The sequence below is a fragment of the Bubalus kerabau genome, chromosome 22 (genome assembly GCF_029407905.1).
Source record: "Bubalus kerabau isolate K-KA32 ecotype Philippines breed swamp buffalo chromosome 22, PCC_UOA_SB_1v2, whole genome shotgun sequence".
NCBI lineage: Eukaryota > Metazoa > Chordata > Mammalia > Artiodactyla > Bovidae > Bubalus > Bubalus kerabau.
This window is the reverse complement of record NC_073645.1, coordinates 14,224,746-14,248,274: the sequence shown is the minus strand read 5'-3', so window position 1 is coordinate 14,248,274 and position 23,529 is coordinate 14,224,746. Positions and strand designations below refer to the sequence as shown.

Below are 23,529 nucleotides of genomic sequence, written 5' to 3'. Positions count from 1 at the left end.
ATGACAAGGGACTAAAGAACTGTGTGCATGCGCAGCTGGGGCAAACTATGAATGGTAAGATACAAAACAGAGAAGGCAATGGCACCCCACTCCAGTACTTTTGCCTAGAAAATCCCATGGACGGAGGAGCCTGGTAGGCTGCAGTCCATGGGGTTGCGAAGAGTCGCACATGACTGAGCAACTTCACTTTCACTTTTCACTTTCATGCATTGGAGAAGGAAATGGCAACCCACTCCAGTGTTCTTGCCTGGAGAATCCCAGGGACGGGGAAGCCTGGTGGGCTGCCGTCTATGGGGTCGCACAGCGTTGGACATGACTGAAGTGACTTAGCAGCAAGATACAAGATTTTTAAAGACCAAAAATCCAGCTGCCACTTCTGAAGAGCTGGGAGCAAAAGCAGGGTGCTGTCCATGCCCCTTGCATACACCACCATCAAAGGGATGGGCAAACCACCTAAGCCATCCCTCTGGCCCAACCCCAGGACCCACCCCTACCCTCCCCACATAAAAGGAATCAACTCTCCACCCTCATCAGGGAGTGAGCAAGGAAACTGTTACTTGTTATCACTCCCCCCTATTGCAACAGGGGCCCCAATAAAGCCTTGCCTGAATTTCTTGTCTGGCCTCCTATCCATTTCTATTGATCAAGGAGGGCGAAGAACACTGATCAATAACAAAGCCACAGACTGCTAACAAAGGTTGCCCCCATAGTTCCAAGGCCAGCCACTAGGTGGTATTTTGATGACCCTTTTAAAGCCATCTCACAGTACATCTACCTGATGTCATCTTCTCTCAGGTCCCCCACCCCAGAAGCCTCTTACTGCCTAAATCTCTCCCCTCTCATGAATCCCTCCAGGAATTGCTTCTATCCTCAGGAGTCTGGCAATTCTTGCTGTTGAAACAATAATAGCACTGCTTTTGAGAGATTATTATGTGCTAGTAGCTGTGCTGAGTATCTGCTTTTCATGAGCTCTTATAATCCTTACAGCAAACCAGGAGCAGACGCCGGTGGGTGAAGGGCTCATGCCTCTGGCCCACACCTCTGGGGACCTGTGCTGTCCTGAAGAGCTTTCCTCCAGGTTTTCTAGGTCCCCCCACCAGCACCTGGGACTGGACAGGAGGCCAGTTCCTTTACAGCCAGGTGCCAAGGAGCCCTGAGACTCATCCCAGGGCCACTGGGGAGTTCAAAGCCCAGGCTCTTAGCCATTACATGACACTGTCCTATTGCTTTTGAGGTGGGAGATTGACAGGGTCCAGGTTGGAAATTCACAATCAGCCAGCTTTCTCTTTCCATTTTCTGAGGCAAAAGATAGGTGGGCTCCAGTTGAGAAATTTACAACCAGCCCTCTGTTTGCTCTCAGAAATGGAAGTAACAATAGAAACAGGGTAAATAGCCAGTCTTCGTCTCTTATGTTCATCTCAAGGGAATAATCATGGCAAGGACAAAGAGAAGCAAAAACTCGGAGTAAAAAATAACGGAGATACTGCTGCTACTGCTAAGTCACTTCAGTCGTGTCCAACTCTGTGTGACCCCATAGACGGCAGCCCACCAGGCTCCCCCGTCCCTGGGATTCTCCAGGCAAGAACACTGGAGTGGGTTGCCATTGCCTTCTCCAATGCATGAAAGTGAAAAGTGAAAGTGAAGTCGCTCAGTCGTGTCCGACCCTCAGCGACCCCATGGACTGCAGCCTACCAGGCTCCTCCATCCATGGGATTTTCAAGGCAAGAGTACTGGAGTGGGGTGCCATTGCCTTCTCCGAACGGAGATACTACACATGCACAAAAACCCTCCTCGGAATCAAAAGTCAGCGGATAACTCCAGGCCATAATGAGTCTTGTTCCTCCCAGAAGCCTTCACTTCAATATCCAGGGGAGCATCCCAGAGTAGGTCTAGTGTTGGAAAAGAAACCAGATAATTGTCCTGAAGGAGGACAAAGACCCAGAAGAACTGATCTATGTAAATGACTTAACCGCCTCTTTACAGTGCTCTTCCTCACTAGGGGGGGACGCCCACACCCTTTCTCTCTGGATGTGCGTCTCTGCCCTGCTTGTATCTCAACTTAACAAACTGTGTCTCTATGTGCTCTCCCCCTTGTTGCTGTGCTGTGTCTCTAATAATAAAGTTTGTACCTGCATGTCCCGCTTCTGCCTCTATGATAAATGCATTTTTCACTGGAGACAAAGATCCAGGAAAAATTAGCTTCTAGCCTCTAGCCCTTGTTGGTCTGGTGGCTAGGATTCCTAGTTTTCATGCTGGCTGCTGCTGCTGCTAAGTCGCTTCAGTCATGTCCGACTCTGCAACCCCAGAGACAGCAGCCCACCAGGCTCCCCTGTCCCTGGGATTCTCCAGGCAAGAACACTGGAGTGGGTTGCCATTTCCTTCTTCAATGCATGAAAATGAAAAGTGAAAGTGAAGTCGCTCAGTCGTGTCCGACTCCTGGCGACCCCATGGACTGCAGCCTACCAGGCTCCTCCGTCCATGGGATTTGCCAGGCAAGAGTACATCCTGGCTACCCAGGTTCAATTCCTGGGCAGGGAATTAAGATCTCACTCCATGCCACCACTCGCTGCGGCCTCACTGAGATCACTTTCTTCTTCCTTTTCTAATCGCAGTGTGTGTTCTCTCTCCCTAAATACTTGTGAGAATGGGCTATGTGAAGCCCTGCAGACATCCTAGCACAGCTCCTTGCTCATGGTAGCTCAGAACCACAGCACTTGATGGAAAAGCCAGAACATTTCCTCACAATTGAAGGTCACCCAGTGAGAGTCTCTGATCCCCAGGATTCCCGGCTGCTCTTTTGGGAGCAGCTGCTAGGTCAGTGGAGGCCTGAGATGCTGAGATGTTCCCAGATACTCAACACCTGAGATGGCTGAGAGAGACAGAAAGGAGAGAGGAGGGCCACAGAGATATTTTTTCTGGAGTAATACTTTCACTCAGAGAACCAAGAAGGCCCCTGAAGCATCACACATCTTCATCATTGAGCTGGTCCAGGGAGCAGAGGAGGAGGGGGCAGGACCAAAGCTACATTTTTGCTGCAGGTGTAGCTTTTGGCCATATGACTGCAAGTTTATGATGAGAAGAGAAGAAAGGACACGATGCCCTTGAGTGAGTAAGTGAAAGTTGCTCAGTCGTGTCCGACTCTTTGCGACCCCATGGACCATAGTCCATGAAATTCTCTGGGCCAGAATACTGGAGTGGGTAGTCTATCCCTTCTCTAGCGGATCTTCCTGACCCAGGAATTGAACCAGGGTCTCCTGCATTGCAGGTGGATTCTTTACCAACTGAGCTATCAGGGAAGCCATGATGCCCTTATTGGGTTCTAACCCTGGAAATTTATTTTGTAATTCAAGTTTATTATCCACATCTATGCAAAATAAATTATCTTTATTGATCAATTTCACTAAATTGCAACAAGTTTTATAACTTCTTTTCGTTGGCTTTTAAAAGTGAACTTAGTGTTTTTCAACGTGCTCCAGCCTTGATGGCTTTCAGCAGATGTGACTGGCGTTATATTGCACTGTTACCAGCGTTTCCCAGGTCATTCCAGTCTGGAGTCAAAACCAGGGTCTCCATAAGAGAAGCAGAAGAGACAGATAAGAACACCTATTTCTCTGGCTCCCTTTCCATGCACAGTTGCAGAATCTAGCCCTCTCTCCTAAATATGTCTGGGAGCTCCATGGAGTGTCCATGGGGCTTTTCCTCCCTGCTCTATGTGCCATGGTGACATTCACTGCTCCCTTCAAAGCCCAAGCCAAGCCTTGTTTAAGGTAAAATTAAAAATTACCTTAAGAATTTAAGGTAAAACTCTTTCCCAAGAGTTGTTGCTGTTCATTCGCCCAGTCATGTCCTTTTCTTTGCAACTCCGTGGACTGCAGCACAGCAGGCCTCCCTGTCCCTCACCATCTCCCAGAGTTTGCCCAAGTTCATGTCCATTCCTACTCATTTTTGCAAATGGCCCCAGGAAGGGCACCACCCCATACAAGGGCACATCAGTAACAATTGCCTCCATACAAAGCCTTCTTCCCCTGCTCATGTGTGTTCAGGTTAGCTCCTAGTCTCTCTCTCCTATGAGCAGGGGGACAGAGTCTGGAGAGAGGTTCTTGGGGGTGAGATCAGAGGGCAATGCCCAGAGAAAGAGGGGGCCTCCCTCAATCATCTTCTCTCATCAGTCTCTCATCAATTCCAGCCTGCTGACCTTCACAAGAGGAGGGAAGAACTATTTGTACAGTATCAGATCAGATAGGTATAGTCACTTGGTTGACTTGGGATCATTTGAGACAACTCTGAATGAGACAAGAATAATTATTAGGTCTTCTGGTGCCTTTGATTCTATCCTAAAAGTAGAAGACAAGAGAGAGAGGGTGGCTGGAGAGAAATAGGTAAATGAACTTCAAACCAATTGGGGCTGGACTCTGAATCAATGGAAAATATCCTGAAGCTACTAAAGAATGTCTGTCTTCTTAAGTCCAGTGAGGCTGCTATAACAAAGTGGCTCATAAGCAATATTTTATTTCTCACAGTTCTGGAGGCTGGGAAATTCCATCATCTGGGTGCCAGTAGATTTGGTGTCTGGTGAAAGCCTGCTTCCTGGTTCATAGGCAACCATCTTTTCATTGTGTCCTCACATGGCAGGAGGACAGGAGGTGCTCTCTGGACCCTCTTATACAAGGGCACTAATCTCATCCATGAACACTTCGCCTCATGACCCAGTCACCTCCCAAAGGCCCCACCTCCAAGGACCACTATATTGGGGAGTTAGGATTTCAACATAGGAATTTGGGGAGGACCTAAACGTTCAGACCATAGCAATGTCTGTCACTCAAACCACAGGACTGGCTGAACACTGGTGTGCTCCACACCGTATCCAGTGGAAGAGGAAAATGTACTAGCTTCCTGATTATTGCCACTGATATGATGGGTTAAAATAAGAGAAGTTTATTTTCTTAAAACTCTGGAGGCCAGAAGTCCAAAATAAAGGGGTTCGCAGGGCCACATTCCATCCAGAAACTCTAGGAAAGAATCCTGCCTCTCGTCTTCCAGCTTCCAGTGGCTCCTGGACTTCCCTGTCTTGTGGCTGCAACAGTCCAACCTCTGCCTCCATCTCCATATGGCCTTCTTCCTGGTGTGCCTCTGAGTCACTCATAAGGACACTTCTTTGTCACTTATAAGGACATTATCATTGGACTAGGGCCCATCCTAAGTCTAGAATGTTCTCATTTCAAGATTCTTAGTTGAATTACTTCTTTAAGGACCCTATTTCCAAATAAGGTAGCACTCACAGGCACGAGATTAGGACCTAGACTCATCTTTCAGGGGACACAACTTAACCTGGTAGAGATCTCATTCTCACCTGTCCAATCTTCCACTTTCTGTCTGAAACAATCCAGAGAAGGTTAGACAAAAGGCATTTCCAATTAAACTGAAAAGCTCTTGCACAGCAAAGGAACCCATAAACAAGACAAAAAGACAACTCTCAGAATGGGACAAAATATGTGCAAATGAAGCAACTGACAAAGGATTAATCTCCAAACCATACAAACAGCTCGTGCAGCTCAATATAAAAAATATCAAAAATGGGCAGAAGATTTAAATAGACATTTCTCCAAAGAAGACATACAGATGGCCAACAAACACATGAAAAGATGCTCTACATCGGTCATTGTTGGAGAAATGCAAATCGAAACTACAAAGTATCACCCCGCACCAGTCAGAATGGCCATCAGAAAATCTACAAACAATAAATGTTATTGGTGGGAATGTAAATTGGTACAGCCACTGTGAAGAACAGTACAGGTTCCTTAAAAAAAACTAAAAATAAAACTACCACATGACTCAGCAATCCCACTACCCTGAGAAAATCATAATTCAAAAATGTACATGTACCCCAGTGTTCATTGCAGCCCTGTTTACGATAGCCAGGATATGAAAGCAGCCTAAATGTCCACTGACAGATAAATGGATAAAGAAGATGTGGTACATATAGACAATGGAATATTACACAGCTGTAAAAAGGAACAAAATTGGGTCCTTTGTAGTGGTGTGATTGAATCCAGAGTCTGTCATACTGAGTGAAGTCAGAAAGAGAAAAATAAGTATCATATATTAACACATATTTATTGAATCTAGAAAAATGGTACTGAAGAACCTATTTGCAGGGCAGGAATACAGACACAGATGTAGAGAACAGACTTATGGACAGAGCAGAGTGGGGAGAGGGCGGGACAAACGGAGAGTAGCACTGATGTTTATACTATCATGTGTCTCATAGCTAGCTAGTGGGAAGTTGCTTATAGCACAGGGAGCTCAGCTCAGTGCTCCGTGATGACTGAGAGGGGTGGGAGGAAGGCTCAGATGGGAGCAGATATATGTACACTTGTAGGTGATTTGCATTGTTGTACAGCAGAGACTAACACAACATGGTAAAACAATTATACTCCACTTTTCAAAAATAAATTTTAAAGAGGCACTTAAATATCAGATAACCTGAGAACACGGATGCCACAGTCTTTGAAAGTGACCCTGTAAAAACACTGTAGACGGAGCCTGTGTTGTTTTTCAACTTCCCCAGTGCCCTGAGGCTCAGAGTACGGTGCTAGAAACCGATGGCAGCATTTCCCTTGAATTTTCTGGAGTTAACAGAGACAAGACAGGGAGAGATGAATGTTGGACAAATAGATTATGATGACTTCTTTCCATTTACTGTTTCCCCCTTTACTTCCACTCCAACCACACCGACATTACCTGAGCAGGGACCAAGGAAGAGGGCCTGGCAGATAAATACTTGACAGGTGAATGCATAAAGGAATTTATAAACAAGTTAAAGTTCCTTGTAAGTGCTGCAGTTTTCTAGCACATATCATGTGCAAAAGAATCAGCAAGGCAAATAATTTGATCTGATTTGATCAGTATTAAATGCCTTACTACTCTGAGGTTGGAAGTAAAATGAGACATTTTAATACAACAAATATGAAAGCCTAGTCACATGGTGGTGATGGGGCTGGTGGTAACATTAGTCAATATTCATGAAGCCCTACCAAGGGACAGGTGATGTGCTTGAGAGGTAAAGTTATTATCAAAATACTTTGGTAGGGACTTCCCTGGTAGTCCAGTGGTTAAGCCACTATGATCCCATTGTAGGGGGCTCAGGTTCAATCATTGGTCAGGGAAATAAGACCCTACATGTTGCACCAGTGTGGCCAAAACACACACACACACACACACACACACACACACACACACACACACTTTGGTGATTATGTGCTTCTTTAGTAACACATTAAATAACAAGATCAACCTACTGATAGGCGTCATAATTACCATAATTTCAAACTAGCGAGAAGCACAAGTAATATTCTGAGAAACCTGCAACAACTTTGACATATAAATCTATGATTTCTGTTGCTGACAAAGTCACAGGTTCTGCACATATTACTGGGATCTGTTGCCACATTCATAACTATAGGCATTGCTAAATTTTGGACGGATGTTGATAAAATGAAGATACGGGTTTCTATTTCTATCCAGGTTTAGAGAGCACCTGAATCCTCTCCACACATCTCTTGTCTGTGGACCCCCTGACCTAGATACACACTATGCCAAGCTTTCCCTTTCTCTTAGGAGAAGCTCTTTATTTTTTTTTTAATTTTATTTTATTTTTAAACTTTACATAATTGTATTAGTTTTGCCAAATATCAAAATGAATCTGCCACAGGTATACATGTGTTCCTCTTTAAAATAATCTGTTCTCTTAACAACTTCAAGAGTACTGCAGAATCACTGGCAGTCAGGTCATTTTCCTGTCACCTGAAGAGCAACATTATGTGCCAGAGGCACCAGGCAGGAGACGTCCCCTCCTACACAGAGCAGCAGTGAAAGCCGCCCCGTGCACAATCAGCTGTCCTATCCCGTGGTGTGTCCTGGGAGATGCTAGTCCAGTGAAATACTCCATGCTGTGGTCAAGTGAGTTTAGGAAATGCAGCATCAGCTCTCTCCCTTTTAGAAATTCACATTGCATATGAGCAGAGCAAAGGCTCCACAGTGTACTATAAAATGTTTTACCTAAAGCCCCCATGACCTGACCATGGAACTTCCCTCCTTCTTTTATTCCATGGCTGAACTAAAGCTTTACAATACACTTGGGAAACCCTAAATTGTGTCATATTAAAAGCACCACAAAAGAACTGCAAAACCAATGAAAATAAACTGGCTTCAAATTAAACCCACGGGTTTTTCCTAGAACAAATCCAGAACTAGCTCCAGGAGGGAGAGAGAAGCGGTATGCCTGGGTAGTTTCTGTCATGTGTAGTAGCAGTTCACACACTTTAATGAAAACCATATTTCCTTCTGTCTGCCATTAAGGAGTTCTAGGGTCAAGATCTACCTAGTGAGTAAATGTGCGTGCCTGGTAGGTCACTTCAGTCATGTCTTACTCTTTGGGACCCTATGAACTATAGCCCACCAGGATCCTCTGTCCATGGGATTTCCCAGGCAAGAATACTGGAGTGGATTGCTGCTGTGCCTTCCTCCAGAGGATCTTCGCAACCCAGGGATCGAACCCTCATCTCTTATGTCTCCTGCATTGGCAGACAGGTTCTTTACCACTAGTACCACCTGGGAAGCCCCAGTGAGTAAATATCCATTTCATAATCCCTGCTCAACTGCGATAATCACAGGAGTTTTCAATACAACTTTAGTGATCTGGGTTTTTTTTTTTAATTAATTTTTTTATTGAAGGATAATTGCTTTACAGAATTTTACTGTTTTCTGTCAAACCTCAACATGAATCAGCCGTAGGTGTACATATATCTCCTCCCTTTTGAAACTCCCTCTCATCTCCCTCCCCATCCCACCCCTCTAGGTTGATACAGAGCCCCTGTTCGAGTTTCCTGAACCATACGGCAAATTCCTGATGCTTATCTATTTTACATATGGTAATGTAAGTTTCTATGTTACTCTTTCCATACATCTCACCCTCTCCTCCCCTCTCCCCATGTCCATAAATCTATTCTCTATGTCTGTTTCTCCATTGTGCCCTGTAAATCAATTCTTCAGTACAATTTTCCTAGATTCCATATATACGCATTAGAATATGATATTTATCTTTCTGACTCACTTCACTCTGTATAATAGGTTCTAGGTTCATCCACCTCATTAGAACTGACTCAAAGGCATTTCTTTTGATGGCTGCGTAATATCCTATTGTGTATATGCACCACGACTTCTTTATCTGCCCACCTGTGGATGGACATCTAGATGCTTCCATGCTCCACCACTGCAAATAGTGCTGCAATGAACAATGGAATACATGGGTCTTTTTCAATTTTGGTTTCCTTAGGGTATTTGCCTAGGAGTGGGATTGCTGGGTCATATGGGGGTTTTATTCCTAGTTTTTTAAGGAATCTCCATACCATCTTCCATAGTGGCTGTATCAATTTACATTCCCACCAACAGTACAAGAGCATTCCCTTTTCTCCACACCCTCTCCAGCATTTATTACTTGTAGACTGTTGGATGATGGCCATTCTGACTGGTGTGAGGTTTTGATTTGCATTTCTCTAATGCTGATGGATGTTGAGCATCTTTTCATGTGTTTGTTAACCATTTCTATGTCTTCTTTGGATAAATGTCTGCTTAGGTATTTTCCCATTTTTTGATTGCATTGTTCATTTTTCTGGTATTGACTTGTATGAGCTGGTTGTATATTTTGGAAGTTAATCCTTTGGCAGTTGTTTCATTTGCTATTATTTTCTCCCATTCTGAGGGTTGTGTTTTCACCTTGCTTATAGTTTCCTTTGCTGTGCAAAAGCTTTTAAGTTTAATCAGGAACCACTTGTTTTCTTTAGTTATTATTTCTGTAACTCTAGGAGGTGGGCCATAGAGAATCATGCTTTGATTTATGTCATCAAGTGTTCTGCCTATGTTTTCCTCTAAGAGTTTTATAGTTTCTGGTCTTACATTTAGGTCTTTAATCCACTTTGAGTTTATCTTTGTGTATGGTGTTAGGAAGTGTTCTAATTTCATTCTTTTACATGGAGCTGTCCAGCTTTCCCCAGAGAAGGCAATGGCACCCCACTCCAGTACTCTTGACTGGAAAATCCCATGGACAGAGGAGCCTTGTAGGGTGCAGTCCACGGGGTCACGAAGAGTCTGAAACTTATTGAGCAACTTCACTTTTCACTTTCATGCATTGGAGAAGGAAATGGCAACCCACCCCAGTGTTCTTGCCTGGAGAATCTCAGGTATGGCGGAGCCTGGTGGGCTGCTGTCTATAGGGTTGCACAGAGTTGGACACGACTGAAGCGACTTAGCAGCAGCAGCAGAAATCCAGTTTTCCCAGCACCATTTATTGAAGAGGTTGTCTTTGCCCCACTGTATATTCTTGCTGCCTTTGTCAAAAAATAAGATGTCCATAGGTGCAGGGGTTTGTTTCTGGGCTTTCTATCTTGGTCCATTGGTCTATATTTCTGTTTATGTGCCAGTGCCATACTGTATTGATGACTGTGGCTTTGTAGTATAATCTGAAGTCAGGAAGGTTGATTCCTCCAGTCCCATTCTTCTTTCTCAAGACTGCTTTGGCTATACAGGGTCTTTTCTGTTTTCATATGAATTGTGAAATTTTTTTGTTCTAGTTCTGTGAAAAATGCCATTGATAATTTGATAGGGTTTGCATTGAATCTGTAGATTGCATTTGGTAGTATAGTCATTTTCACAATATTGATTCTTCCTACCCAGGAACATGGAATATCTCTCCATCTGTTTATGTCATCTTTGATTTTTTCAATAGTACCTTATAATTTTCTGTGTAGTTATTTTGTCTACTTAGATAAGTTTATTCCTAGATATTTAATTCTTTTTGTTGCAATGGTGAATGGGATTGATTCCTTAATTTCTCTTTCTGATTCTTCATTGTTAGTATATAGAAATGCAAGTGATTTCTGTGTATTGATTTTGTATCCTGCAACTTTGCTAAATTTTCTGATTAGCTCTAGTAATTTTCTGATACTATCTTTAGGGTTTTCTATGTATAGTATCATGTCATCTGCAAAGAGTGAGAGCTTTACTTCTTCTCTCCCAATCTGGATTCCTTTTATTTCTTTTTCTTCTCTGGAAGTAGCTAGAACTTCCAGAACTATGTTGAATAATAGTGGTGAAAGTGGACATCTTTGTCTTCTTCCTAATCTTTGGGGGAATGTTTTCAGTTTTTCTCCATTGAGAATAATGTTTGCTGCAGGCTTATCATCAGTTCAGTTCAGTCACTCAGTTGTGTCCAACACTTTGCAACCCCATGGTCTGCAGCATGTCAGGCTTCTCTATCCATCACCAATTCCTGGAACTTACCCAAACTCATGTAATCGAATCAGTGATCCCATCCAACCATCTCAGCCTCTGTCATCCCCTTCTCCTCCCGTCTTCAACCCTTCCCAGCATCAGGGTGTTTTCAAATGAATCATTTCTCCACATCAGGTGGCCAAAGTATTGAAGTTTCAGCTTCAGCATCTGTCCTTCCAATGAACATTCAGGACTGATTTCCTTTAAGATGAGCTGGTTGAATCTCCTAGCAATCCAAGGGACTCTCAAGAGTCTTCTCCAACACCACAGTTCAAAAACATCAATTCTTTGGCTCTCAGCTTTCTTTATAGTCCAACTCTCACATTCATACATGACTACTGTGAAAAACATAGCCTTGACTAGATGGACCTTTGTTGGCAAAGTAATGTCTCTACTTTTTAATGTGCTAAGTTGATCATAACTTTTCTTACAAGGAGCAATCATCTTTTAATTTCATGGCTGCAGTCACCATCTGCAGTGATTTTGGAGCCCCCCCCCAAAATAGTCTCATTGTTTCCATTGTTTTCCCATCTATTTGCCATGAAGTGGTGGGACCAGGTGCCATGATCTTAATTTTCTGAATGTTGAGTTTTAAGCCAACTTTTTCACTCTCCTCTTTCACTTTCATCAAGAGGCTCTTTAGTTCTTCTTTGCTTTCTGCCATAATGGTGGTGTCATCTACATATCTGAGGTTATTGATATTTCTCCCGGCAATCTTGATTCCAGCTTGTGCTTCTTCCAGTCCAGCATTTCTCATGATGTACTCTGCATATAAGTTAAATAAGCAGGGTGACAATATACAGCCTTGACTTACCTCTTTCCCGATTCGGAACCAATCTGTTGTTCCATTTCCAGTTCTAACTGTTGCTTCTTGACCTGCATACAGATTTCTCATGAGGCAGGTAAGGTGCTCTGGTATTCTCATCTCTTTAAGAATTTTCCAGTTTGTTGTGATCCACACAGTCAAAGGGTTTAGCATAGACAATGAAGCAGATATTTTTCTGGAATTTTCTTGCTTTTTCAATGATCCAATGGATGTTGGCAATTTGATCTCTGGTTCCTCTGCCTTTTTAAAATCCAATTTGAACATCTGGTTCTTGGTTCATGTACTGTTGAAGCCTCACTTGCAGAGTTTTGAGCATTACTTTGCTAGCATGTGAAATGACTGCAATTGTGCAGTAGTTTGAGCATTCTTTGGCATTGCCTTTCTTTGGGATTGGAATGAAAACTGACATTTTCCTTCCCTGTGGCCACCACTGAGTTTTCCAAATTTGCTGCATACTGAGTGCAGCACTTGCACAGCATCATCTTTCAGGATTTGAAATAGCTCAACTGGAATTCCATCACCTCTACTATCTTTGTTCATAGTGATGCTTCCTAAGGCCCACTTGACTTTGCTTTCCAGAATGTCTGGCTCTAGGTGAGTGATCACACCATTGTGATTATCTGGGTTGTGAAGATCTTTTTCTGTATAGTTCTTCTGTGTATTCTTGCCACCTCTCTTAATATCTTTTGCTTCTGTTAGGTCAATACCATTTCTGTCCTTTATTGTGCCCATCTTTGCATGAAATGTTCCCTTGGTATCCCTAATTTTCTTGAAAAGATCTCTAGTCTTTCCCATTCTATTGTTTTCCTCTATTTCATTGCATTAATCAGTGAGGAAGGCTTTCTTACCTCTCCTTGCTGTTCTTTGGAACTCTGCATTCAAATGGGCATATCTTTCCTTTTCTCCTCTGCCGTTTGCTTCTCTTCTTTTCATGGCTATTTGAAAGGCCTCCTCAGACAACCATTTTGCCTTTTTGCATTTGTTTTTTCTTATCATATATGGCCTTTACTATGTTGAGGTAGGTTCCTTATAGGCCCATTTTTTTGAGAGTTTTAATCATAAATCATGCTGGATTTTGTCCAAGGCTTTTTCTGCATCTATTGAGATTATCATGTGGTTTTTATTTTTCAGTTTGTTAATATGGTGTATCACATTGATTGATATGTGCATACTGAAGAACCCTTGCATTCCTGGAATAAACCCAACTTGATCATAGTGTATGAGCTTTTTGATGTGTTGCTGAATTCTGTTAGCTAAAATTTTGTTGAGGATTTTTGCATCTATGTTCATCAGTAATATTGGCCTGTAGTTTTCTTTTTTTGTGTTGTCTTTGTCTGATTTTGGTATCAGGGTGATGGTGGCCTTGTAGAATGAGTTTGGAAGTGTTCCTTCCTCTGCAATTTTTTGAAAGAGTTTTAGAAGGATAGGCATTCGCCCCTCTCTAAATGTTTGATAGAATTCTCCTGTGAAGCCATCTGGTCCTTGGGTTTTGTTTTTTGGGAGATTTCTGACCACAGGTTCAATTTCAGTGCTTGTAATTGGGTTGTTTATAATTTCTATTTCTTCCTGGTTCAGTCTTGAAAGATTGAACTTGTCTAAGAATCTGTCCATTTCTTCCAGGTTATCTACTTTATTGCCATATAGTTGTTCATAATAGTCTTTTACAATCCTTTGTATTTCTGCATTGTCTGTTGTAACCTCTCCTTTTTCATTTCTAATTTTGTTGATTTGATTCTTCTTTTTTTCTTGATCAGTCTGGCTAAAGTTTTGTCAATTTTGTTTATCTTCTCAAAGAATCAGCTTTTAGTTTTATTAATCTTTACTATTGTTTTGTTTCTTTTTCATTTATTTCTGCTCAGATCTTTATGATTTCCTTCCTTCTACTAATTTTGGGGGTTTTTTGTTCTTTTTACAGTTGTTTTAGGTGTAAAGTTAGGTGGTCTATTCAATGTTTTTCTTGTTTCTTGAGGTAGGATTGTATTGCTATAAACTCTCCTTTAGAACTGCTTTTGCTGCATCACATAGGTTTTGAGTTGTCATGTTTTCATTGCCATTTGTTTCTAGAAACTTTTTGATTTCACTTTTGATTTCTCCAGTAAGCTGTTGGTTGTTTAGAAACGTGTTGTTTACACTCCATGTGTTTGTGTTTCTTACAGTTTTTTCTTGTAATTGATATCTAGTCTCATGGCATTGTGGTCAGAGAAGATGCTTGATACAGTTTCAATTTTCTTAAATTTACTGAGGTTTGATTTGTGACCCAAGATGTGGTCTATCCTGGAGAATGTTCCATGTGCACTTGAGAAGGTGTATTCTTCTGCATTTGGATGGAATATCCTGAAGATATCAACGAGAGTCATCTCATCTAATGTATTATTTAAGACTTGTGTTTCCTTATTAATTTTCTGTTATGATGATCTGTCCATTGGTGTGAGTGGGGTGTTAAAGTCTCCTACTATTACTGTGTTACTGTCAATTTCTCCTTTTATGTCTGTTAGTGTTTGTCATGTATTGAGGTGCTCCTACGTTGGGTGCATAGATATTTACAATTGTTATGTCTTCCTCTTGGATTGATCCTTGATCATTACATAGTGTCCTTCCTTATCTCTTGTAATCTTTATTTTAAGGTCTGTTTTGTCTGATATGAGGATTGCTACTCTAGCTTTTGCTTCCCATTTGCATTAAATACATTTTTCCATCCTCTCACTTTCAGTTTATATGTGCCTTTAGGTCTGAAGTGGGTTTCTTGTAGACAACATATATATGGGTCTTGTTTTTGTATCCATTCAGCCAGTCTGTGTCTTTTGGTTGGGGCATTTAATCCACTTACATTTGAAGTAATTATTGATATATGTTCCTATTGCCATTTTCTTAATTGTTTGGGGCTGATTTTGTAGATATTTTTTCTTCTCTTGTATTTTTTGACTATATAAGTCCCTTTAACATTTGTTGTAAAGCTGGTTTGGTGGCACTGAATTCTCTTAACTTTTGCTTGTCTGAAAAGCTTTTTATCTCTCCACCAATTCTGAATGAGATCCTTGCTGGATACAGTAATCTTGGTTGTAGATTTTTCCCTTTCAGTACTTTAAATATATCGTTCCATTCCCTTCTGGCCTGCAGAGTTTCTGCTGAAACATCAGCTATTAAACCCATGGGGTTTCCCTGTATGTTACTTGTTGCTTTTCCCTTGCTGCTTTTTTTGGGGTTTTTTTTGGCAATTTATTTTTTTATTTTGGCAATATCTGGCAGTTTATTAACCAATGGAACATACTGAACAACAAACTATCTTACATCTTTCAGGAAGAAGAAACACTAGATTTGAAAACACATCACCCACTGAATTTGAACACAACACCTCTACTCAATTAAGAGAAACATTTGTACAGTCCAGGTCTTTATTTTTACACCCAACAGGCCATACATTCATAGGGAATGGGCTCCAACAGTTCAGGTTCCTTTCCATTGGTCCTCATGAAGTGTGTTCTCTGGGTGGAGCAGGCTGGTGCTTCAGCTGAACCCAAATCCCTTTCTCTTTGGCTTCCTCCTTTTTCTGATCATTTTCCTTCACATGTTTCAGGAAGCTCTCTAGGCTCTTAGCGTGCTTAATATGTTCAATAGGCACATTAATTCTCTTGGCAAGAATCTTGCCATTAACTTGTTTGTTTACAGTGATGCCAGCAGCATGCTGGGTAACATTGTAGCGTCTCCCAGTTTTGCCATGGCAACATTTGTGGGGCATTCCTTTTTGAACAGTACCCATGCCCTTGATATCTACAATATCACCCTTCTTGTAGATTTGCATAGATGTGGCCAAAGGAACAACTCCATGTTTTTGAAAGGCCTAGAGAACATGCAGCAGGTGCCCCTCCTCTTTTCCTTTGTGATGGTCATTTTGGCAAATTACTGGAAGATGGTGGTTCCAGCCGACATGCTCCCTTGCTGCTTTTAATAGTCCTTCCTTGTGTTTAGTCTTTGTTAGTTTGATTAATATGTGTCTTGGTGTGTTTCTCTTTGGGTTATCCTGTATGGAACTCTTTGCACCTCTTGGACTTGATTGACTATTTCCTTTTCCATGTTGGGGAAATTTTCAACTATAATCTCTTCAAAAATTTTCTCATACCCTTCCTTTCTCTCTTCTTCTTCTGGGACCCATACATTTTGAAAGTTGGTGCCTTTGATATTGTCCCAGTGATCTCTGAGACTATCCTCAGTTCTTTCCATTCTTTATACTTTATTCTGCTCTTCAGAAGTTATTTTCATCATTTTAACTTCCAGCTCACTGATTCACTCTTCAGCTTCAGATATTCTGCTATTGATCTCTTCTAGAGTATTTTTAATTTCAGTAATTGTGTTGTTTGTCTCTGTATGTCTATTCTCTAATTCTTCTAGGTCTTTGTTAATTGATTCTTGCATTTTCTCCATTTTGTTTTCAAGGTTTTTGATCATCTTTACTATCATTATTCTGAATTATTTTTCAGGTAGTTTGCCTATTCCCTCTTCATTTATTTGATCTTCTGTGTTTTTAATTTGTTCCTTCATTTGTTTAGTATTTCTCTGCCTTTTCATTATTTTTTTTTACCTTATTGTGTTTGAGGTCTCTTTTCGCCAGGCTTGAAGGTTGAATTCTTTCTTCCTTTTGGTTTCTGCCCTCCTAAAGCTGGTCCAGTGGTTTGTGTAAGCTTCATATAGGGTGAGATTTGTGTTGTTTTTGTTTGTTTGTTTGTTCATTTGTTTTCCCTCTGATGGGCAAGACTGAGTGAGGTGGTAATCCTGTCTGCTGATGATTGGGTTTGTATTTTGTTTTGTTTGTTGTTTAGATGAGGCTTCCTGTACAGGGTGCTACTGGTGGTTGGGTGATGCCGGGTCTTGTATTCAAGTGGTTTCCTTTGTGTGAGTTCTCAATATTTGATACTCCCTAGAGTTAATTCTCTGGTAGTCCAGGGCCTTGGAGTCAGTGCTCCCACTCCAAAGGCTCAGGGCTTAATCTCAAAATGAGACACAGAGACACAAGGTGAGCAAATGCTTTTTGAAAAAATGGTATCAATTAACTTGGTTGATTCAAGATTGCCACAAATCTTCAATTTGAAAAAATTACATAATCTTGACTCTCCTCAGTCTTCATACTTTCCTTTCGTGAGCACTGAATGGCAAGCAATGCTCAGACTGTCCTGTTGCAGACAGATATACCTTGCAACATATTTCACAGAGCCTGGAAATGGAGAGAAAGCATGTCTCCTGAAAGAAGATATTACATTCCTTTCCCCTCATCCATGACAGCATTGAGGCTTGGATCCCCTTTCTCTGGTCTTCACTCTCCAGAAACAAGAGACTGACAAGAGCCACTGTTCCCAGTGATCTGGTTTTTAAATCAGTACTCATTTCAGGTCACAGAATCCATCATAGTGATCTTAAACATAAAGGAATCTTAAGAGTGATCTTAAACATAGAAGGTAAAAGGGCACAAAACTCAAAGATGGAATGTAACCAACCCTATCTATCTGTCGGTCTGTCTGTCTCTGTCTCCCTCTCTCTCCTCTCTTTTGTGTCTCTTCATTCTTCACTTTCTCATTCGAGTATGTTTTTGCTTTAATCCAAATGCTCACACTCTCTCTATCCTTCCTTCACTGAAAGGCTGCACAGGTCTCCACACCCTGCACCCAATATTGACCGGCGTTCTCTGATTTTCCAGTCCATGTGGGAGAAAAACATGGCTACCCTGAGCTCCTGAGTTCAAAGTCACAATTACAACTAGCACAAGAGAGACTGAAGACTGCCTGGCCCAGCTTGAGTTACTTGCCCCATCACATGCCTGCCAGGGGTCACCCTTACAGTATTTTGAAGAGTAGATGAGATGGGGGTTGGGGAGGGCAGGCAGAAGGGAGAGGATAAAAGGTAGACAACCTGTGTCTATTACATCTGGGAAATTGCTTAAACAGAAAAAAGATTCACTTGGCTGATCACACATGTGTTATTCATTCCATGACTGTTACCAACCTAAATATGGCTTCAGTCTAGACTGTAATAAGAAACTGGTACCTATAGCAAAATGTGTTCATTCCCCTCTTTTCAACTAAACATGAGGACAAAGGCATCAGGAGAGAAGCTGAGAAACAGTTACTCAAACACAATTAATAATGGTTAATAATTAATAATCACCCCACCTACATACTGTGATTCTACCTTTATTTTTAATAAGCTAAAGACTCAAGGGTTGCATATTTTTCAGTGGGTTTTTTTTTTTTCTTTCTTTCCAAGCATTCCAGAATTATTTCTCAAATTACCCTTCAGTAGAAGCTTGAGTCTACACGGGAGTTTCTTTATTCCCTCATCACATTTCACAGCATGATCCCAGTACACCCCCAGGTTCACCCATGTTCCAGTCACACAGAATGTTGTGCCCCTCCCACACTGATGGCATATACTTATGCTGAAAGTTAGTAATTGTTTATCTGAAATTCAAACTTGACTGGGGGCACTCTATTTTTATTACTCCATCTGGCAACCCTACCCAGATCACGCTCCGTGCTTTCAGACCTGCTTGTCATTGTCACACGACCCCTTCCCTTAGGTTACACTCCACCAGTCCCCTCACCTTGGCAAACTTAGCTTTCAAGAACCACCTCAAATGCCCTTTTCTCTGTAAAATCTTCCCTATTTTTCTCAGGCAGTTTAGATCATCCTGCAATATTTTCACATCTGTCTATGAAAGACTTGCAATAGTGAATTGACTCCTTGTCTTCCCTGCTGACCATGAGCTCTCCAAGGGCGCTGCTGGGTCTGGGTATCTGTATCTTCATGCTTGGTATGTGGGAGATACTTCGTAAATATTTTTGATTGAATGAATTAATGAATTTTTTGGTAAATGGACTATTGCTGTGCTATGAACAGCCCTCCTTCTCCTATTTCCCCACACCGCAGTCATTTATCTTCTAAAAACAATATTTTTCAGACCTCAGGCCATTTCTGAGTTGGAAGAAAAATCAATTGGGTGCACAAAAGCCAGCATGAAATAGAAAAGAGTGAAGTAGCATAGAGAGAGGTGAAGTGTAGCCAAATGGAACGGGAAACAGAGGGCAGCTCTAGTAGTAAGGCTGAATCGTGTTCTGTTAAAACTCAGGCGTGTGTGCGTCTGTGTGTATGTGTACTAGGTTTTGGTGTAAAATGTATCTCTTATTGTAACATGATCAGAAGAGTATGAAAACCCCTATCCTGTTAGGAGCGTGAGCTGTCAGTTGTGATTCTTGGCACCTCCTCAAACTTACTCAATGACTCCCGGTTTCCTCCACTCAAGGTCCTCTATAATCTGGCCCCAACCTATTGCTTTGCCCTCTCTTACCACCACTAACTCCACAAGCCATCCACCTCTGATAAATGACTTATTGTTTGCCCATCCTACCCCTCAAATGAACAAGACAAACACTCTGCTTTATTAACTTTGTGTACCTTCTCCCATAGTCGGCCCTCCACCCCTGCCATCCCTGACAGCTTGTTGAGCTGTGCCCTGCAGACCACGAGGTCTGTGCTTGCCCAGCTTCAAGACCCGAGAAAGAGACTCTTTTGATGACAAAAGAGATTAATGGATGGGGGAACTTACACATCTGAAGAAAGGTCCTGGAGCGACACTTCATAGTGTGCTGCAGAAAACAGCAGAACGTGGTGGCAGTCTTCGCCAGGGGAAGAAGGGAGGGAAGTTACCAGTTATAGTGGAATTGATGTCAGGTGGGCTCATTAGTTACCAGGGAAACCAGCAGAGGCGCCCGCCCCTCACAGCCCTTTTGATAAGAAAAATCACCAGCAGAGGCCTGGAACAAATACACCGGAAAGTCATTCAGCTGAGTAGGGTGTAGGTGAAGCAGGCACTGGTTGGGCGGGAGATGTAGCTGTCTTGAGTAGCCTAACCATACATGGGTTCTCTCTACTTTTATTTTTTTTCATAGAATGAACTAGCTTCCTGACATCCAATTCAAACTCCTGCTTCCTTAGCCCCTCCACAAAATCACCTAAAACAAATCAAATCCTGTAATAGCCACCTTCCAATATCCTCTTACTGAGAAGTCCCTCAGGCCCTTATGATGTGCTTTCTCCCTTGCTGCTGCTGCTGCTGCTAAGTGGCTTCAGTAATATCCGACTCTGTGCAACCCCAGAGATGGCAGCCCACCAGGCTCCCCCGTCCCTGGGATTCTCCAGACAAGAACACTGGAGTGGGTTGCCATTTTCTTCTCCAATGCATGAAAGAGAAAACTGAAAGTGAAGTCGCTCAGTCACGTCCGACTCTTAGCGACCCCATGGACTGCAGCCTACCAGGCTCCTCCATCCATGGGATTTTCCAGGCAAGAGTACTGGAGTGGGGTGCCATTGCCTTCTCCCCTCCCTTGGTACAGTGAGTAATAAGTCCAACTGGTACAACATGATATGTTCCTGGTGATTTTGGCTAGAAAGCATTGACCCCTGGCTCATGTCAAGTACATACCTAATGTTTGCTGAAAAAATTGAATTCGGATTTTTGTACATGTTCTTGAAAAACATGCACAATGTTTTTCACATAGTGAAAATTATCTGGACTGTGTGCCAAGTGTTATTTGGAAAGCACAGAGTGAGAAGTTGGTTATGTACACAGTCTAGGTTACATGTGTCAGATTTGCACACAAAAAAAGTGTCATGCCTAAAGTTCTTTTAATTGGCTATGGCTTATTCTCACAGTCACATAAATGGCAAAACCCTCGAATTGCTAGCCCCAGTACTCCATGACTGTTCAATAAGCCACAGAAAACTGAAACTGGAATCTAGAATAATAGTTCTGATGAACCTATTTGCAGTACAGGAGTAGAGACACAGATGTAGAGAATGGACTTACGGACACAGAGGGGGAAGGAGAGGGTGGGACGAACTGAGAGAGCAGCATTGACATATATATACACTGCCATGGGTAGACAGACACCTGCTGTATAGCACAGGTTGCTCAGCTCAGTGTTCTGTGATGACCTAGAGAAGCGGGATGCAGGGGCAGGAGAGAGGCTCAAGAAGGAGGGGTATATGTATACACATAGCTGATTCACGCTGTTGTACAGCAGAAACTAATACAACATTGTAAAGCAATTATATGCCAATTAAAATTTTTTTTAAATCCAACTGAAACAACCAAATGCACTTAGAAGTTTTGGTGTTTTGTTTTTTTAACTACCTTAAAGCCTTTTGACAAGAGATGCAGGGTATAAAAATAACACAAATACTTTACCTTTGTGTTTCACCTCGTAGATTTCAAAGTTCTCTAACATCAGTCACTATCTGGTGATGTTCGAAGCCACTAGTCATGACTGAAAGTGGCTTATTTAACATTTGTGTTCATAGTGAAAAAAAAGCATTGTAAATCCAGGAAATGAATGTTTTCTTTTTCAAAAACCCCTACATGTTTTTCACAAATGCTTAAAATCAACTTATAAGCTGAAAATCAACATATAATCAAATTACATGTAATGTGCTCAATATACTTATATAAATTCTAAACTCATCATCTCCCCTCCTCTCAGTTGGCAATGCATGCAGCTACTGCTGCTAAGTCGCTTCAGTCGTGTCCGACTCTGTGAGACCCCATAGACGGCAGCCAACCAGGCTCCCCTGACCCTGGGATTCTCCAGGCAAGAACACTGGAGTGGGTTGCCATTTCCTTCTCCAATGCATGAAAGTGAAAAGTGAAAGTGAAGTTGCTTAGTCATGTCCAACTCTTCGCGACCCCATGGACTGCAGCCTACCAGGCTCCTCCACTCATGGGATTTTCCAGGCAAGAGGGCTAAAAAATTATACACTTTTAAAAATCAAATAACAACTAGGGACTTCCCTGGTGGTCCAATAGCTAAGACTCCACACTCCCAATGCAGGAGGCCTGGGTTCGATCCCTAGTCAGGGAATAGATCCTACATGATGCAACTGAAATATATATATATATATATATTGTCTACCACAACTAAAAATCCCACGGGCCACAACTAGGACCCAGTGCAGGCAAATAAGTATTTTTTTTAAACTCAAATACTAAGTGTTTACTACATATATCTTCTTATTTAATCTTCAGACCCACTCAGCAATGCAATATGAGATATACACTAAAATTAAACAATATTTCCATAATGGACTGAATTGTTTCTGCTTCCCCTCCAATTCATATGCTAAAGTCCTAAACCCCCAATGTAACTGTATTTGGAGATAAGGCCTTTAAGGAAATAATTAGGGTTGGATAAGGTCATAAGGGTGAGGCCCTAACCCTCTAGGACCCGTATCTTTATAAGAAGAGGAAGAGACAACAGCAACATCTTTCTCTGTGTGCACAGAGAAGAGAGCCATGTGAGGACACAGTCTGCAAGCCTGGCAGAACGGTCTCACGTACCAATTTCAATAGTACCCTATCTAGCCTTCAGAACTGTGAAAAAATTAATTTCTTGTATTTAAGCCAGTCAGGCATCAGTATTCTGCTTGGAGTCCAAGTAGGCCAATATGAATTCCAAAGTCAAACAGATGATAAATGGTAAAGAAGGGATTTAAAAGCAGATCTCTGGACACCAAGCTTAGTATTCTAATACACCATGCAAAAGTACTTGTTAATGTCAATTCCAACCTGACTTTAGACTAAGCTCTGCATTTTCCAGCAACTCAGAGAGGTGAAATGAAAGCTGTTCCTTTTGTATATGTATACAATGATGTGCTGGTGTTTCAGTGTAACTGTTCTCATTGGAAGTGACTGAGACCAAGACTGTAGCTCAGCCTGCTGGAATTCAAGTTTGCCCAGCATCAGAAAGTACCCCCACCTTCTCTTACTTTCATTTTAACCTGACCTGGTGGCAGCAGCCCTGAGGCCACAGGCTGTCCAATGGATAGGTTGGGATTCAAGTTTTGTGTCAAGATCTACCCAGACTTTCTTCTAGTTTTCTTTTACCCTTTGCTCAGGGCCCTGAGGCTAGAGTCTGTAACACAGAATGGCCAGAATCCAATTTTGTTCTAGTGTCAGGATGTAACACAACACTATTTCTTCTTTCAGTTTAACTTTACCCAGTGGTAGTGGTCCTAAGGCTGGAGGCAGACATGTAGACCAGCCAAATCCAAGCGTGGTCACTGGGATTCACCATCCCTCTCCTCATTGTTATGTTAGCTCTTTATAAACAACAGGGACTTCCCAGATGGCTCAGTGGTAAAGAAACCACCTGCCAATGGGGGTTCAATCCCTGGGTCAGGAAGCTCCCTGGAGAAGGAAATGGCAACCCAGTATTCTTGCCTAGGAAATCCCAACCCAGTATTCTTGCCTAGGAAATCCCATGCACAGAGGAGCCTGGCAGGCCAGAGTCCATGGGGGTCGCAAAAGAGTTGGACACGACCTGGGGACTAAACAA

General features: G+C 42.1%; 1 pseudogene; it reads right to left on the bottom strand.

The window, feature by feature from the left end:
* Positions 1 to 13,913: 13,913 nt before the first annotated feature.
* LOC129636913 (60S ribosomal protein L21-like) lies at positions 13,914 to 20,550 on the bottom strand (annotated as a pseudogene).
* Positions 20,551 to 23,529: the final 2,979 nt, after the last annotated feature.